The sequence below is a fragment of the Prinia subflava genome, chromosome 6 (assembly GCF_021018805.1).
Source record: "Prinia subflava isolate CZ2003 ecotype Zambia chromosome 6, Cam_Psub_1.2, whole genome shotgun sequence".
NCBI classification, from domain to species: Eukaryota; Metazoa; Chordata; class Aves; order Passeriformes; family Cisticolidae; genus Prinia; species Prinia subflava.
In genome coordinates, this window is record NC_086252.1 from 6,215,513 (window position 1) to 6,234,704 (window position 19,192).

Sequence of the window (19,192 nt, forward strand, 5' to 3'; positions counted from 1 at the left end):
GACTTGTCAGAACATGCACGTGCCAAAGCTGTGGATCCTGCACGAGCCTTCCCCTTTTTCCCTTCCTAAAACCCCAAACATCATTTATGGCCACAAAGCCAGCTGGGGCTGCAAATCCTTCTGAATGTAACAAACCCTGCAGCCTCACAATTACCAGCAGAGCTGCCCGGGTGTCCCCACAGGTTGGTGACACCAACCCTTCGGCTCCTTTACGGGCAGGATTCAGCCCCACCACCCCCACCAGGAGCAGCCCAGGGTTCCTCCTGCCCCTCCAGCCTCTGCTTCCAAGTCCTGTCGGCGGGATCTTCCCTGCGCCAGTGCCGGCAGAGCCACGTGCTCCCTGCCCCAGCCAAGGCTGGCACGGTGCTGCCAAGGTCCCCAGACAATGCCAGCCCTGTGCTCAAGCCCTGGGCAGGGCTAATGCAGGGATTGTTGGCCAAGAGGAGAAGCAGCACCCGCTCAGGGATGCAATGCGGGACGCATTCTGTGCATTTAAATCTGGCTCTGCAAATTTTGGGGAGTGGCTTGGGATGGGCCCTGAGCTGGTGCTGGCGGTGGAGATGCCTCCTGCATCCTGGCAGGGCACTGTCCAGAGGGCAGGGAACCCCAGCAGCACCCACACCTTGCCGCAGCCATCAGAGAATCCCAGAATGGTTTGGGCTGGAAGGGACCTCAAAGCCCATCCAGTGCCATGGGCAGGGACACCTTCCACTATCCCAGGCTGCTCCAAGCCCCAATGTCCAGCCTGGCCTTGGACACTGCCAGGGATCCAGGGGCAGCCACAGCTGCTCTGGGCACCCTGTGCCAGGGCCTGCCCACCCTCCCAGGGAACAATTCCTGCCCGATATCCCACCCCATCCCTGCCCTCTGGCAGTGGGAAGCCATTTCCTGTGTCCTGTCCCTCCATCCTTTGTCCCAAATCCCCCTCCAGCTCTCCTGGAGCCTCTTTAGACCTTGGAAAGGGCTCTGAGTTCTCCCTGGAGCCTTCCCTTCTACAGACGTACATCCCCAGCTCTCCCAGCCTGGCCCCAGAGCAGAGGGGTTCCAGTTAAGATATCCCAGTTAATTACCAGAAACATATTTCCCAGCGGGTGATGCCCTTATTTCAAACCTGACTCCTCACGGGTCACTGGGGAAGTCAACATTTGGCTATAAAACTTTCCTGGGTGTTGCCATCCCCTGCTCTCTGTGTCCAGGGACAGTAAGCAAGGAAACAGCTGGAGCTGTGCCAGGGCAGGGTTAGGATGGATAATGGGGAAAGGTTCTTCCCCACAGAGGGTGCTGGGCACTGCCCAGGCTCCCCAGGGAATGGGCATGGCCCTGAGGCTGCCAGAGCTCCAGGAGCCTTTGGACAACGCTGCCAGGGATGCACAGGGTGGGATTGTTGGGGTGTCTGTGAGGGCCAGGGGCTGGACTGGACAATCCTTGCGGGTTCCTCCCAATTCAAGAAATTCCATACTTCTATAAAAACCAATCCTACCTCCTCAGCATCTCCTGGGGAGCCCCCGGGCCAGCCTGCAAAGCTCAGGTGCTTTCAGGACGAATTTTGTGCAGGAAAGAAAAGGCAGGTGCCAAACCCGAGGCCAAGAGGCTCCGGGGTGAGGTCATTTGCATTCACTCCGGTGCCAGCTGCTGGCAGAAACCCACCCAGGGAGCCAGGAGGCAATGTAACTCTCAGACCACTTGGAACCAAGGAGACTGAGGAGGATGCAAATTCCTAGACCTCCCCAGCTGCCACCTCCCTCTGCACAGACAGCCCCGGCCACGAAAAAGCCTCTTGCCATATTTAAATGCTTTTCCCATTAAAAAAAAGAAAATCAAACCCCCACACAGTGTCTAAATCACCTCCTTACCATCCACACAAGCTCTTGCGAGCAACCCCACCAGGCTAAAATAAATATTTTAGCTTCGCAAATAGTTTCCCTCTCATTAAAAGGCAAACATAATTAGGATGTCGAGCGCCGAGGCTGCAATTGCTCCACGCTGCTCCGGCTTTGGTTGATTGAAAGTAACGAAGCTGCTATTTTTGAAAGGCACATTCCCTTCCATGGCCCAAACGGGGTTATTTTGGAAATATATATCCATGGAAAGCTGGCATCTCTGCCTGCAGAATTCCCCGGCCAGGAGGGGATGTGCTCAGCGAAGGCTGCAGGTCCATGGGATGGGGGGTCATGGGAAAAGTGGGAATTCTTTTGCTATGAGTGACCAGGGGGGTAAAAAGCTCTCTGTGGGAAGAACATGGAGAACCTGGAAAGCTGAGGGAGTCATCATGGAATCATGGATGGTTTGGGTTAAAAGAGACCCCGAAGTTCACCTCATGGGCAGGGACACCTTCCACGAGTGCAGGGCCGCTCCAAGCCCCATCCAGCATTCCAGGGATGGGGCAGCCCCAGCTGATCAGGGCAAGCTGCTCCAGAGAAAAGAAGGAAAGAAGGACAAAGCACAACAGGAGAGAAGAGCTGCCACCAGAGATGCTGTCCCTTCTGCAGCATCTGGTACCAACACAGCTGGGCAGAAGCAAGAGCCAGGAGGAGACCCGACAGCTTCAAGGATCCTGGAATTATTTAGGTTGGAAAAGCTCTCTGAAGCCATCAAGCATTAACCCAACTGGCAAACCCCTGTCAGAGCTACAACTCATCCCAGGAGGATGTTGTTCTCATTATCAAGAATTATTTTTTACTTTAAGGGGAATTGAAGCATCTCGCTGCTGCAGTTAGGCACGAGGAAATCAAGGATGGATCTTTACTCCAGAGCCTCAGCATCCAGACAGAGCTGTCAACACAACACGCCTCCAACTCCAACTCCTACCCAAGCTCCTGCTCCGTTCAGCGCAACCAAATTATTAACTTGCAAAGTATATATTAATTAACAGCCAAAACTTAATCATTGCAAATCTCAAGGAGCATCAGCCATCAAGGACAGGATGGCGGGGGGGGAAAGGCTGTGATGGGCATTCCAGAGCAAGGGATGCAGCGCTAGGAATTTGCATCCACCTGATCCCACATCCCACAACTCCTCTGGGGCTTGGGGCTTCCACACGATGTGGTTTAATTTGGGTACGGAACAGCCTCATGGTCACCTCCGTCCCCCCTTTGTACAAAAGTTCTGCTGAGTCTAAGCAACATCCAGTTACTCCTGAACAGCCAGGAATCCCAAAAAAATCGGTGCTCCTGGGAGCCTGAGCCTGCAACACATCACAGACCTGCACAACTCCACCTCTCCCACCCAACAGTGTCCCAGGAGCAACAGCTGGAAAGCCAAGCCCTGCGCAGCATCCCTCGCTCCCAAGGCATCCCCCCCGGGCAGCCAGCAAGGAGCAACGAGGTCAGCGACCCCTCGGCGAGCCCCAGCTGGGAAAATCCTCCTGGAAAACGAATGCCAGGCACAGCCAGTGGAATGCTGCTCGAAACAGCCCCGAGCTCCCCGGAGCGTCCCAGCTGGGGCCGATAAGGAAGAGGAGCCAGCCCGGCCCCTCCGCCCTGGCTGTCGGACACCGGCAGGGTGACAACCCTGGGAGCCGGTACCCATCGTCCTCATCCCCCCGTGGCGGTACCAGCGGGACCTGGGGGACAACGGGTGCGCACCGCCGCCACACGGCATCTCCCAAGGACCGGGGACACGGAGCCACGCGTGCGGCGGTCACAAGTTACACCCTGACACACCGCATGGCAGCGGGGACACGGCGCGGGGACACGAACGCCGAGGGCAAAACGCAGCCACAGGCGCAGGGGACACGGTCACACACACAGGGACACAAACAGGGGACATGTGACACGCTCAGTCACACACGGCACACGCACCAAGTGGCACACACAGGACACACGACACGGCCACACTCGGACACAAACAGGACACGCACACAGTTAGAGCCCCGCAGAGGACACTCACAGTCACACACGCACCGTGTCACAGCCCCACGCTGTCACACACAGCCACACACATAGGCACGGAGGGCACTTCACACACGGTCACACACACACGCACAGTGCCACACAAGAGGCACACGGAGTCTCACGCACTCAAACATTCACACTCCTACACTCACACTCTCCCCAGCCGCGCTCCGCCGCTGGCTCAGCCCCGACCCTCTACCACCACCACCACCGCCACCGCCACCACCGCCCTCCCGGCGCCGCCGCTACAAACTTTTCCCTGGCGGCCCCGGGAGCCCGCGGGGAGCCGCTCCCATCCCCGGTAACCCCCGGGCTCGTCCGGCTCCCGGCTCTCACCTGCGCCCGCTCCGACACCGGCAGCACCGGGACCGGCCCCGCTGCGCTCCCGGGCGCGCCTCCGCCGGCACGGCCCGCGCGCGCCCGCCCGCTTTGACGTCACGGGGCGTGGCCGGGGCGTGGCCGGGGCGTGGCCGGGGCGTGGCCCCGCGGGGGCGCGGGGGGGGCGATGCTCGTGTACCACACGTGGGGAGGGGAGAGGGATGCGGGAGCGGGGACGGGGACGGGGACGGGGACGGGGACGGGGACGGGGACGGGGACGGGGACGGGGGAGCGGGCGGGAGGGGCCCTTGTGCACGGGGCGAGCGCCGGGGAAAATCACGCCAGCCCAGCCCGGTGGTGAGGGTTTATGGCCCCTTCCCCCCCACCCCCTCCCTTTTGGTTTTTTTTTTGGCCGTTTTTGTCACGGAAGCGAAGCTGCGAAATCCTGGTAAAGCAGAAATCCCGCCCTTGTTGCTCTCCACGGGGTGGGAAAGGCAGCAGAAGCACGGAGGGAAACGCTAAACCCTGATTTCTTGCGTTAACCACGGTCGGACAGTTGCTTCCAAGCTTCCCACAGCACCCAATGCTGGAAAATAGGGGTTGTGCTCCCTAAAATCCCATAGGCTGAGGGAGCTATCCCATCCTGGGGTTGTGCTGCCCAGCTGAGACACAGGGTTTGGAAATGGGATACCAGGAGCATCAATGCAACAGGACAGGGATGGATACGAAGTGCACCCAGAGGTGGTGGCCACCAACACCACCACAGTGGCCATCTCCTGATGGAACACACTTTAGAAAAGCAGCTGAGCAAGAAATACTGGAGCAGATGGGTCCGGGCTACTCGAGCCACTGCTCTTCCCACCCCCTCCTTGTTTTTTCCTGGGTTTAATCGGGATCTGATGATTAAATTTCCTCTTCCTGGTGCTGGCTCCTCCTGCACCCAGCGTGGCAGAAGGAGATGGAGTTTTGGCTGGGCTGAGACAAAAGTGGGGTGGCTGCAAGTCCTTGCATGGCCAGACCCCATCCTGGGGCTCAGCTGGGACTTCCCAGCCTCATCCAAGTCTTTTCCTGGCTTCCCAAAACGAGCCACACAGAACCACTTCAAGCACCCTTAGGAGCTCTTTTCTGCAGCATTATTTTGGGAGCTTTGGGGTTTGTCCAAGGTGAGCTCCCTGCAGCCGGGTAACCCAGTTCTCTAACTGCAACAGGGCATTTCCATCCTGTTTTGCCAGTGGAAAACATTGGGATGGCACCTGGGATGGCACCTGGGATGCAGCTGTGCTGGGTGCTGCTCCCATGTGTGCCTTAGCACCGAGCCTGGGGTGCTCCTGTCCCTCTGCCCCTGCAAAAATCTCATTAAAATTGCTACTTGAGTTGCTGGTTTATTCGTCTTTTCCATCCCTGGCATGATTCCCCATTTTTTGGATATCGGAAAGTGCAAAATTATTCCTGTCTTGGGCTGGCACCTTGAGTGGCTTTGGGGACTAAAGTGTCTTTTCCAATGGGGTGGAGGAGGTGTACAAGAATCTACAGTTCTAGCTCAGCATCCTCATGATCCCTAGGGAAAAAAAATCACATCTCCAGGTGCCAAAACTGTGCTTGGAGTCCATCAAAAATCAGCAATCTGTGGGTGACAACAGTTGCTTATCCTAGGAGCAGCTTTCCCAGGGCTTAGGATGTGCCTCGGGCACGTTGCTGGTGCCGAGCCTGGGATGGAGGGATGAGCATTCCATATGCATCCATCCTTCTCTGTTTTCGGAACATTTGCAATGCTCGGGAGCAGCTCAGAGCAAGGAAGCGCTAACGAGGGGAGGGGAGCAATTAGCCCCGGACAAAATGCCCCTTATAAGGAGGCCAGGCTTTTCTGTGGTGCTGGGATTCTGTCTTGCAGGAATTCCGTGGTAAAGTTCATTTCTCTGTTCGTTCCCCTCTGTGGTGTTTCTCAGGCACAAAGCTGGGTGAAATTGTTGGTCTGAGCAGTTATTCGGAGCAGGGTTCGTCCAGGATGACATTCCCATGGGTCAGGTATGTGAGCGTAGCCAGATTTTTTTGGGAGGAGAGCAGCTCGTTTTTGCTCTGATGCTGCCTTGGGAATTGCAGACAGGGGCTGGACATCTGGACCTGGGTCTGATGGGCCTCAAAGTCAGCAACACCAATCCCCTCCCCAGGGCTGAAGCATGGATCCTCCTCACCAGGAGGATCATGGAATGGTTTAAAGCCCATCTCATTCCAACCCCTGCAGGGGCAGGGATGCTCTCACAGACACAGCAGCAGCCCAGCCATGAACCCTGAGTTCCCAAAACCTTCCAGAAGGGAGTGTTCCCAAACCTGAACCAGATAAAATCCGCTTCCATGTGAAATATCAGAGCACCCCGGCCCTCAGTGGGACCAAGCTCCGTGGTTGTTGCAGCTGGTTGCTTACATGCCCTTTTTCTATGATCCTGCAGTTCTGGTGGGGATCCAGAGAATCCCTTTAGCCCGGATCATGCTATGGATGGCTGAGAGCTGGGGAAGAGCATGCTTGGCTGCCAAGGTACGTTTAATAACGCTTGGTTAATACAGCACTCCCAGCAAACTCCCTGGGGCGAGCTCTTCCCAGGCCAATCTTCCCCTTGCTGCGAATTAATTACAGCCCTGATGGTTAATGACGAAGGAGAGGGATAACTGGCAGGGTTTGATGTCCCTCTTCTCCTATGGCAGCTGAGTTATTGACTCCTTCCCGGGAAGCAGCAGCTCTTTTGTTTGCATCCCGAGGCAGGGATTGAGGCCCTGGAGCGCTGCTGCCACAGGCAGCATTTCCAGGTGTTTGCCCAAAGGTGCTCGGGGTTTAGGAGCTGGATGAAGCCAATAAATTCCAACAAGATTTATTCTGTATGTATAACATTCCTGCTTCAAAGCCAATTACCCACAGAAGTGCCTCGTAAACGAGGCTCGCCGCGTTTGGAGCTGGCAAACAGAGCGCTGCCGTCCCTCTGCCAGCCTCCCCAAATGGATTATTTCTGCTTCGTTTTCGGAATTCCATTGTGCCGGGCTGGAATTAAAGCAGGGCGGATTTACTCCTCCGACACCCGTCTCCACAGGCACCCACCTGATTTCCTCTTGTAGCTGGGAGTCTGGAGGATTTATTCCCACTCTAGCCATCACAATGGCTGAAGGCAGCAATTCCCTACGTGATATTGGCAAGCCTGGCCTCTACTTTTGCCAGAGGGCAGGGTTAGATGGGATATTGGGAAGAAATCCCTCCCTGGGAGGGTGGGGAGGCCCTGGCACAGGGTGCCTGGAGGAGCTGTGGCTGTCCCTGGATGGGGCTTGGAGCAGCCTGGGACAGTGGAAGGTGTCCCTGCCATGGCAGGGCGTGAAATGAGCTTGAAGCTCCTTTCCAACCCAAACCACTTTGTGATTCCATGATTCATAAATCTGTGGCCGTGTTGGTGCCAAAGAGGAAGGGAAGCTGTGGGAAGGGGGGGCTGATATCACCTATGTTCACTCCTGGATGGGGTTTGTGAGGTGACAGGAACACCTGGCCAGGTAACAGTGCTAAGTTATTAGCACTTCCTGCTAATAACAGGGATTAGTTTTTTAAGCCTGATGAGGACGTGCACAGAGCAAAGGACAGAGCTTCCGGAGAGGCTTTTAATATCTTTGTCTGCCTGACATCAGCTGAGAGAGTGAATGAAAAAAGGACAGCAGAGAGGTGGAGGGGAGAGGTGAAAGAGCCACAGGGACAGGTCTTGCACCTTCTCTGCTCCTCAGGGTAAATTCTGCAGTGTCCTTCCATAGATCTTGCCCCTATCACACCCCTCATCCCTGCCAGGGTACAAATCCCACCTGCTGCTCACCCTGTCCTGTGGGAAAGGATGGGGTTTGGAGAGCTTTGCACCAACCTCCCTCCTCCTGGAAGACTACTCCACATGGCAAATTCCTTTACTATAACCAAAATCCTAGAATTCTGGAGGGGTTTGGGTGGAAAGAGACCTCAAAGCCCATCCCATTCCACCCTCTGCCATGGGCAGGGACACCTTCCACTGTCCCAGGTGGCTCCAAGCTCCATCCAGCCTGGCCTTGAACAGTTCCAGGGATCCAGGGGCAGCCACAACTCCTCTGGGTACCCTGTGCCAGGGCCTCCCCACCCTCCCAGGGAAGGATTTTTTCCCAGTATCCCATCTAACTCTGCCCTCTGGCAGTGGGAAGCCATTCCCACTTGTCTTGTCCCTCCAGGCCTTTGTTCAAAGCCCCTCTCCAGCTCTCTTGGAGCCTCTTTAGGTTTTTTTTTTAATAATAAAAATTTATTAGGTATTTTAACCTAATAAAAATTCCTTTTTAGGTATTTTTTTCTTGTAACCAAAATCCTTCCTTTTAAGCCACCATTCCCAGTAAATCACCCACTTCATTTTTCCTTGTCACCCTTTGGAAGCCAAGGGATCCCTGTCCTCACCTCCCACGCTGCCTGGCTGCTCACAGCAGCAAGACCCACAACCCACGAGTTAGCGCTGCCCTTCCCCTTCTCTCCTTTCCTCCCTGAGTCCCATCCCACAAAATAAAACAGCTTTTGTTCCCGCTGGAGATTCTCCTGGCAACAGAACCACGGAAGCTAAAAAAAAAAAATCCCAGACTCAATGACAGCTCTATCTAAAACCAAGCACTAGGATGAGGCTTTTTTATCATCGTTGGGGGAGAGAGCGCCGGGATAATGGGAACAGGGAAATCATAGCTGGTTATGATGGCTTCCCAAATGGATAAATATTCCTGGCTAGCAGAGGGGGATGCCAAGGGGGATACAGTTGTTGATGCGTCCTTGTGAATCTCGGCATGAGTGAGATGGCTCCAGCCTCCTCCCTCTGTGTACCAACAGATTCCAGATTGTGGGATTTCTACAGTCAGGCTCCAGCAGATCTCTGTGGCCCTGGAAAAGGCCCAGGGCTTGCATGAGGGAGTTAGATGAGCAGAAAGTTCTGTTTTTCAGCCAAGAATACTTTTGTCTTTAGCTAAACACCCTCCTAGACTGCCTTTCTGTGCCCCTCAGAGGCTCAGAGCAGCCCTCTCTCCACCTCTTTTGGGCTGCTGATTCCCAAATTTCCCCTTCACATCTAAAGATTCTCTGGGGCAAAGGCATGGGGAGCAAGAACCATTTAATGGTGCTGCCAAGGGATGCACCTTTATTTATTACAATCATTTATTCACTTCCCTCTGATCACTGCCAGAGCCCTTCCACTTTCCAGACAGCTCCATGATAAAACGGGGGAAAGTTTCCTTCCTTAAGCAGTGTAAGACACAATAATTCCCCTTGTCCAGTGACAAACAGCCTCGTTTATGGCCATTGCTGAGCTCCTGCATTAATCAGGGGGGTTCATTGAATTGATGGCTGTGCTGGCTTGTGTTCAGAGCAGCTGCTTCACATCGTTAGCCCCATTGAACGAGAGGATCTGCCTGTGGTCATTTCCACCTGGATTTCCACTCTGGGTGTCCCCACTAGACACCAGTGTGGCTTGGGACAGGGCCAGGCATTTGCAACACCCCGGTGCAAATACAGGGCAAGCACAGAACAAGCAGCATTTTCTACAAATTCACCCCAGGAATACTGGGTGGAAGTGTCCCGGGAAAAAAGCAGAGGATAAAAGTATCAGCACCCTCGGCTACCTGCTATCCCCAATGGAAAAGGGCTCAGGACTCAAAAGATAAAGGAGAAAATACGAATTCCCTGGGGTTTAGAGGCAAATGGGGAGAGAGGAATTAGACCAGGTTGGACAGGGATTGGAATGGCCTGGCCTAGTGGAAGATGTCCCTGCCCATGGCAGAGGGGTGGAAGAAGATGGACTTTAAGATCCCTTTCCAAACTATCCTGGGATTCTCTGACCAGCCCCACGTAGCACAGCAAGGGCACAGTGCCGAAATTTGCCAGCGTGTCCATAGTGCAGGGTATTTCCAGTGATTTCAGGTGATCTCAAGCCCAGCTTGAGGGGCTGACAAGCATTTCAGCCCAAAACTGTGCCAAAATAAAACTGGGGACATTCATTGCCCAGGACCAGGGGGACAAAGCAGTGATGCTGATGCTCAGATTTGCCTCATTTCCCCTGGCAGGGTTTGAAATCCATAAGCACCTTCCCTATTCCACCAGGCATCCTAGGGCAGCTCTCAAGGACAAGGACAGTGTGGCTGTTTTGCCACACAGGTGCATGTCCTGGGTGGTTTTTCCACCCTGCCAAGGATGACAAGCATCCCAGGTGTGTTTTATCATTCTAAAATGAAGTTAAATATCAGCTGCCAGGTACAGCCCCATACACTGCCCTGCCTGTGGCTCTCCCAACAAAGCCTGGCTTGTCCAAAGCTCTGCCTGGCTGAGATTTAAGCCAGTCAGAGATAACCACTTGGCTGTTCCTTCCCTCAATGCCTCCTCTGGCCCAGTGGAACACACTTCCTTTCTGTGCCACCGGATTTGCTTTTCAATGCCCCATTATGTCCCAAGGTCACGGCGGATCGAGGAGTTTGCTCGGCCGCCCTGCAAAGAAACCGAGTCACAAGAATTACAGTTCTTTTTTTTCTCTCCCCATTTAATAACTGCGTGTGCTGACCCTGAATTGCTTTCTTTAAGCATGTGAAGGAGAGCAGCAAGCACTCAGCTCCGCGTTTTTCTTGGCACTCCCTCTTTTCTAAGCCCATTATTCGCTCTCCTTTCCTCCAGCAAAGAAATGCCCAGTTCTCTTCTTTTCCAGCTGGCAAGTGCCAGGAGCTCATTTAGTTCCCAATGCCATGGGATCATTAGCAAGGATGTTAAGAGACCCCCCCCTACAATAACAGTGACCACCAACCCGTAAGCTGAGCTTGCCATCAGCACGAATGGCACGATTCCCACTTTAAAAGTGGGAGGATTGTAGGGAGGTGGCATTTATCAGGCTGCTTCTGTGGTGGTGGGCACCCCGTGGAAAAGATTTGGGATTTGTGTGGTCTGTTCATGCCAGGGATGCAGCAGCAGATGGGAGCAGCAGGGTTTTGGGGCAAAATGTTGTTTTCTTTGAAGGCAACAGTGAAATGCCCACTGGCTTCAACCACCAGCCACGGCACGGCCAGGGCTCTGCAGACCTGCTGACGGTCAGAGCCAGAGCTGGAGCCTGTCTGGTGGCGTCCCCTTGCCAGCTTCTTTGTACTATTAATTATGGCCATGAGTCTGCACGGTTTCCAAGCTCTGTGGCTCCAGTTTGCCATGTGGGAAGGAGCTGGGATGCAAACTGAATTCCCCCTGCGACGCTTCCTGACAAGTCCCGCATTATTTATGCCTCTGACAGCGCTCAGATCCTTCCAGTGTGATGCTTGGGGCTCTCACAAAGCATCCTCAGAGCAGCTTTTTTAGTGGAACAGAGTGTTTCATGGGGTGTAGAAACCTTCTTCCCCCTGGACATGGCGTTCCCCTTCCTGCCAAGGCTCCAGCTGCAAAGCCAAGCAGCCTGACCGGTTTTCCACCTGCAAATTTTTGTCAGATCTCCTGACACAAAGCCGAGGGCAAGCATATCTTGGGCACTGACAGCCCCCAGATATCTCTGGAAGCCTCTCTGCAATCTTCCAAAGGTGAGGTTTATGCAATTCCTCCTCTGTTACAAATCTCACCTCCTGGCTGTGAGTTTTCATCAGTTCTCCGTGCTGATGTTTGCCCAAGGTGAGGTCCAAGCCACCACACTTTCTGAGGACCTTCAAGGGTTGGACTTGAGGATCTTGGAGGTCTTGTCCAGCCTTCATGATTCTGTGGTTCTATTTACAATCAGATTTGACACAAGGATAAATCCATCCTGGCAAAATTTTATATGGAAAAAATCTGTAAATATCTCGGTAAAGAAAAAAAAAACTGCACAAGGTGCTCATACCTTATTAAACACCAGAAAATCCACATCAAGGGAGATGTGAAAGTTACAAATATCCCCAAATCCATTGCTGGGTGAGTTTTTTTGAGACTTTGAGAAATGGAAGGAGCAAGTAAACAAGCTAGGATTTTCCCCTCTGCATGGAGGAATGTCTCCAGCACGGCGGAAAGTGCAATCAGTAATTGAGTGAGAAGTCACACATCTCAGAGCTCTCACAAAGCACAGCCTGAGCATACAATATTTATTTTCAAGCCTTAAATAATACATTTGCAAATGCTTCTAACTGGATATTTTAAGGCAAACAAATTTATGTCATGAAAAGTTAATTGGCAAGAGCATCTCCAAAGGAAAATCACCGGCAACCACAGGAAACACCCCTCAGCTCCTCAGTTCATTGGTCCTGTTCTTTCTCGTAAATTAGGGGGCAATTCCATAATTTCTAATTAAGGAATCATTTGCTATCAATTAGCCCATGTAAGAAGATTTCACTCATTCCCCAAGCTAAATCACTTAAGCCCTGGCATTTCCTCCTCCCTGCTACAGCGCCGGCAGCCAGCGGAGCGGTGTGGGAATGGGAGGCAAGGGATGCCTCTGACATCCATTTCCCATGGGAGCTGGGTGGGATAGGTCCATCCACAGGGGTAAATTCACTCTGCAGCCATGTGGCAGCTGCTGTGGGCAAACAGGGGTAAATCACCCGTTGTCCAGGGAGGTGGAATGGGTTGGACTGTGGTAATCCAAGTGGTTTGCTTGCAACTCGGAATATTCTACAGTTCTGTGGTGGGAGGTGGTGGGAGTTGCAAGGCATGGAGAGGAGGGATATGTCCAGGACAGTGGTCACAGGTAGCCCTCAGCGGGGTCCTGGGGCTCAGAGAGATGGAGGTATCACCATTAAGGACAACTTGAGCTGGAGGTGAGGGGAATGAAACTGCTCCACTCCTGTCTCCCAGGCACTGCTACATCCCTAAACACTGCTCAGTGTGGGCAGGAGCTCTGGAGGAATGACCTTGGCCAGGGCTGGCACCTTCCCACAGGTGTTTGCTTCCACCTTGGCAGCAGATGAAGGGTTTGCTGTTAGATCCAACACTGACCTGCTCCCTCCCCACCTTGTCCTTCAGCCCCCCTGTTCCAGGGAATGAGTAAACACAGCCAGGGACACAAGGACCACAGCTTCCAGTTTTCCTGCCCCAACCTCATCCCACGTTACCAACTTGGGGAGCAGAGCTGGCTGCAGCACCCCCAGCCACCCCTGGTACCCCAGCCCCCAGCTCGGGGATGAGCTGCTGCCACGTCAGGCTTCTCGTTATGAAACCAAAGAGATAAAGGTGAGATAAGATAAGAAAGGTTCATAACCTCTCATCACAGGACAAAATTTCTCATCTCCAGCCAGGCTCTCCTGCCTCTGATGTTTATTTGCAAGCATCCAGCAGGAGATGAATTGCCTCCACTGGGATTTCAACTTGGTCTGATCAGAAGAAATTGGTTTTGACAGCTTTGTGATAGAAACACCTTGGGCTAAACTCACCCCTGGCTGAAGCTCTCTGGGGTCCCTGGGGCTGGATGTGACTCTGGCTGGTTGGGAAAATTAAAACCAGGAATGAAAAGCCTGGAAACAGAGTAACCTGGATTCAAAAACAGGTAACAAGGGTGGTTTAGCCCACAATAGCCTCGAGCTGTTGGGAGCTTAGAGAGTAATGGGGGAAGAGCCAGAGGGAGAGGCTGGCTGTAGCTGCATGGGCTGTGTGACGTTGGTGTTATCCCCTCCAGGGCTTAGGCTGGCACAAACACAGCCTTAAAAATCATAAACTAATCCCAAATGCTCCCGTGCAAACCGAGCTAACCTGGAGAAACCAGTGCTACCACTTCTGCAGGAGTTATTTCTTCCTGGGCTTTAGAGAGAACCAGGGTCATGCTGACAGAGAGACCTGAACTTCTAAGTGTTGCTCCTCAATTTCTTTCTCATGGCAAAACATTTGGGCTGAGGGAGGCTTCCCCACCCTGCAGGATTCGCAGGAGGTGGAAGGAGTGGGGAAGCACAAATGTGCTTTTCATGCCTCACTGCCCTCAGTTCAAAAGGCTTTCACCTCCCCAGGAGCACGTTCACCACTCCTATCTAGTCCCAGCAGCTCTCATGCTCGTCAGGAGCTGGGACAAACAGGAAAGCAAGGAATTACTTTGATCCCAGCCTTTAATACCTCAAGGCTTTATGTTACTCTTGGATTGTGGGAGCTGGATGCTGTCAACCCAAGCTCAAGGGTTTTTCCTTGGAGCCTCATTCAGGCCCATTTGGATCCAGCTCCACCAACCCTTTTGATCTGAGTCCAAAACTCTTTTTTTCCTCCTTGGAGGGTGGGGAATGGGTGACAGATAAACATTTCTATGGCAAAACTGCTCAGTTTTACTTCACGGCTTTATCTTCAAGTGGGCCCGTACAAGTGCTAGTAGAATCCTGTATCCCTGTATCCATCTCAACTCATCCCAGATGGATAACAGGGCTGTGGTGGTGGTGAAAGTAGCCTGGATGTTGGAGCAGCTGGAATGAGATAGGGTTGTAACAGATATTCTCACAAGACAAACTAAATTTGGGATGAAAACACCACTTTAAAAAGTTTATCAGGAATTACATCCGAGCATCATAAAACTTCAGAAAAGCCTAAATCTGACAGGAATTTATTGCTTACAAAAATACCCCCATCTCACTCTCTTTTTCATCCCTGTTTTTCTGCCCATAATTCACCCACTCAGGCTTCATTAAAGACTCCAGTAAATCATTCCCAGGGTCGGAAGCTTGCCAGTTTGCCTACAGCTCAATGGCACCTTCCACTTGACTCTTGTTTTCTTTATTTGCTTCACACTGCAGGGAAATACTCAAGTCTGACTTAATATCAGTGGGAGGAGCATGGATAATGGGAATGGGAAGTAGTTTAGCCCTGGTCCATTTTGTAATTACCACACTGAGGGCTCATGGGCTTTTAGGATATACTTATTAAAACATATGTAAACTGGTATTTGTTATATGTGTTATATATTATACCCAGAGAAGCTGCAGATGCTCCATGTGTGGAATTGTTCCAGGCCAAGCTGGACAGGGCTTGGAGCAACCTGGGACAGTGGAAGGTGTCCCTGCCTGTGGCAGGGGTGGGACTGGATGAGCTTTGGTGTCCCTTCCCACCCAGATCACTCTGGGATGATTTTTATGCACGGTTGCTTTAAAGCACATTAAATCCTCCCTGACCCCCACCAAACCCAACAACAGAGAACTGAATTTTTCCTCTTTGGGGTCACTGGTCACTCTCCAGATCTCAACCAACACCTCTGGCACCTGCTGGAGCACCAGTTCAATAAATACACGTCTCCTGGTGGATTTTCCCAGCCCTGGAAAGGAGCTGTGATCCTCATGGACAAGAGAGAATGAGGGCCTTTGCGACCTGGCAAAGATCATGATGAGCTTTCAGGTGCCCACATCACTCATTTTGAGACTTTTGCTTTGTCCTGAAAAAGCAATAAATCAGCCCCCCGTTTTCCATCCCTGCACACCACCTCTTGCTCAAGTGGGATTTTCATTAAGGCTTTGTGGAACGGCCTCAGGAGAGAACCATGAGAGCTGTCAGTGCTCAGCCTCCCTCCCTGCGCAGGCTCTCCGGGGGAGCAGCAATTTCGGGTGACTCAGGGGCAGTCAGATTTCAAGCAGAGCGTGATCACCTCTCCTGATTAGTGTCACACTCCATTGGCCTTCCCGACTAACTCACCATTAACATTCCGTCGTTATCCCGAAAACTCACGGCTCTTTCGTAGGCAGACCTGGTGTATCATTTACTGAGGGCATAAAACTCTGAAGGGTTTTTCCCGATTTTTGGGGAGTTGGGTGAGGACTGACTGCGCAGCTCCAGAGGAGATCATGGTACCCTGTGATGGGGCAAAGTCTGACACCCAAACAAGGACCAGGAATGGCATCTCCACAGGATTAAAGGTGTCTCGGTGCAAAGGAGCAGTGGAGTGCTCTTCCTCCACTGGTTTAGGAGAATCTCCCGAGGAAATCAGCATTGCCCTCCTTCCCCCCACGGCACTATGGCTCCAAAACTTTATGGCCCGAAGGGGAGAAGCTGTGGCTACACCTGGAGGCTTCTTCCTCTCTGCCCTTGTTCCAGGAGCCTGCATAGCTCCTTATCCATGGATAAGGGCTGCCAGATTCCATTTCTGCTATCCTAGTCGCCTTCACGCGGCTCAAAGGGCAATTTTCAGTTTACAAACACTCACTCATCTCCCGATGGACCCTGAAAGGGACACATTCATTGTTCAGCGCACGGGGGCGGCCACAGGAATGCAGAAGAAATTTCAGCCTGGACCCAGGATCATGAAAACTCGTTAATTCTTGGCTCCTTAACAGCTGCACAGTCTGGACGCTTTTTGGTTCAGTTTAATCTAATCTGGACTGCAAGAGCTGCCCCCGAGGAGGGGAGGATCGTGAGCAACTGTTCTCCCAACTCCGTTTGGATTGGGATGTGATTTCCCAGAGCAGGGAGGGGTGGGACGAGAAGCCTTTTCCCAAATGCTTTTAAAAATGATCGAGGGTGTGAGTTTGTGCCCAGCACCTCTGAGCCCTGAGGTGCTCAGGTGAATCTGCTCTGATGACAGTAAAACTCCTTTTCTCAGAAGTGGCAGGTACTAATGTTGCTTGACAAGCAGTAAAGTTTTACAACTTGCTGTAAAAGGAGACACAGAAGTTGTTTTGCCTCCACCCCACCAAAAAAAAATATAAACCCCCATTCAGTTGTGAGGGGGAGATATCCCCCTGGGCTCCATCTACATTTGTGCTTTAAAAATACCTGTCCTTGAGGTATAGATTCCTGATCCATGCCTGATTGCCCTGGACATGATCACAGACTTATTAGGCTCAAATTCCGGAGCCAGGAGAGACAAAAAAGGTTCATTCGGGATCTCCTCATCATGTCAGAAAAGGAAAGAAAGCCTCAATCTGTTGTTTTGCCCTTGCCAGAAGCCCCTTTCCTGCAGGCTCTGGGTTGCACTCTGTCTGCAGAGAAAGGCAAAGGAGTTTTGGGATGCTGAATGGGATGTTATCCAGCCAGCTATTCTCCTCAGGTGGTTTTGGAGTAGGAATTTTTGTGTAGGAATCAAATGATCCTTAGACTGTATTAACTGGAAAAGGACAGAGCACACCAAGACCCCCAGAGAGGGTGAACTGAGCCAGCAAGAGCCCATCTGAACTATCCCTGCTCAGCGAGTCCCTTTCTAATGCTAATATCCTGCGGAGAAATCCTGCCAAGGAATTGCTCGCATTCCTCCCTGTAACAACAAACCCACAAGAGCCAAACCCCCCGGCCCCCCACATTCATCCTGAGCCTGTTCTTGCTTCAGGCTCTGCTTTCTGCTGGCCATGTTCCCTTTCTCTCCCAAACCTACAGCCTGGCAGCCCAGCTCCTGGAGCAGTTTTTTCCATGGAATTCGGTGCAGGCACTGGGTGTGCACACCCATGCTCCTTTCCCACCGCATATCCCAGCTCCCTCAACCTCCCTTCCCCTGCACCTCACCTGCAAAGCCTCAAGCTTAATACTGGTCTGGAATTCCCACAAGGAAAAAGGATCTGAGGGGCTTCAGAGGTCTAAAGCAGGAGGAGGTCTGTGCCCTCCTTTCCCAACGAAGTTGGGTTGATCAGAAGGGGATACCCAACCAAAGAGCAGCGTGGGAGCAGAGCAGAGACCCAGGCAAGCCAGAGGAGTGCAGGGTTAGAATCACAGAATATCCCACAGGGATCATCGATGCAGCCCCTGCCCCTGCACAGACAACCCAACAATCCCACGCTGTGCATCCCTGGGAGCATTGTCCAAATGCTCCTGGAGCTCTGGCAGGATTGGAGCTGTGGCCACTTGGATTCAGCCCAGGTGGCAGAGGAGGAAGGTGACCTGGGCAGCCCTGCCCTGCCTCCTGCCAGGGAGACCCTGCCTTAAGGGGGCACCTCCTTCAGCTACACTGCTTCCCACAATCAGCTAGGAAGGCCTGGGTTTCTTCCTGGTGAGCAATTAACTGTATTTAACACACAATTAGAGGGTTTCTATTCCACTGTATCCAACCAGTGGGATTAGAGCCACTAATCATGGAAAAGCCCAGGAGATTACAAACCTGGGGTGAAGCTCTAGCTCTTGATCCGAAACTCCCTTCTCTAATTAGGGTCTAGACACACCAAAAGACTGAACATTGAGTGCCTACAGTGAAAGCTCCCTTTAAACGTGTCCACTTTTCCAAGGGGAGCCATTCCTTGGCAGGCTGGAGCATGCTCTGGATTCAGATGAATTCCCACAGGAGGGACAATTACAAGACGAGCCCATGAGGACAATGCCATGTTCTGGGAGTGAGAGTGAGACATACAGCACGTGGGCTCTCCACTGTAGCTTGATGGAAAAAGCAGGAACAAAACCCAAGTCCTACTGAGCCTGTGTTCCTGTACAACTCCAAAAATAATTGTTCTGGAGGCAGATGAGAACATAAAGCAGAATGAAAACACTTTTATGTTGTTCAGGCACTTAATCCCAAGGAAGAGTCAATTGACAGAACATGGCAGGGTGCATGGTGCTTATCAGCCCCTCAATTTTCTTTGGCATCAGGGCCATAAACAAGAACAGAGCAGCAATGAGTCTCTGAAGTCCAGAAGAAGTCTCCTGGCTTTAGGAGGACTTTGTAAACATTGGGACAGACGCTATCTTAAAAGGCTCAATGCCTTTGATTATGTTCCCGTGTTGAGTTTCCTCCATTTATTTTTGTCTCATCGTCTCTAAAGTTGTGTTGCCTGTGGAGAAGGTTGTGAACTGAAACGCCACCATGAGTTTCTTCTGATGGAGCCTGAGCTCCAGCAGAGAAATTGGCACTTAGTTTGGATTTTGTTAGTATTCCCAGCCACAGGCTCAAAAGGTGACTTTTTCCTAATGGCAGAGCTGTTGTAGCTCTGATAGTCCAAAGTCACTGGTAAGGCACAATCTGTGAGCAGAGCTAATATATTTTTTAAGCCAGCAAAACCCTCAAGCCCACAAAAACAAGTAAAAAAATTAGACAAGCTGGGCTTTCACGGGATCTGTCCTATGAATGATGAGGGAGAAAAGTGTTCCCACTACATGACAG

General features: G+C 52.3%; 1 protein-coding gene across 1 annotated transcript in view; it reads right to left on the bottom strand.

Moving 5' to 3' along the window:
* Positions 1–4,347, bottom strand: part of SH3BP4 (SH3 domain binding protein 4) — a 34,503-nt gene extending 30,156 nt beyond the window's left edge. The window contains exon 1 of the mRNA XM_063400004.1: positions 4,230–4,347. The gene's annotated coding sequence lies outside the window, so the exon portion shown is untranslated. The remainder of the gene's footprint in view (positions 1–4,229) is intronic.
* Between the last annotated feature and the right edge of the window lie 14,845 nt (positions 4,348–19,192).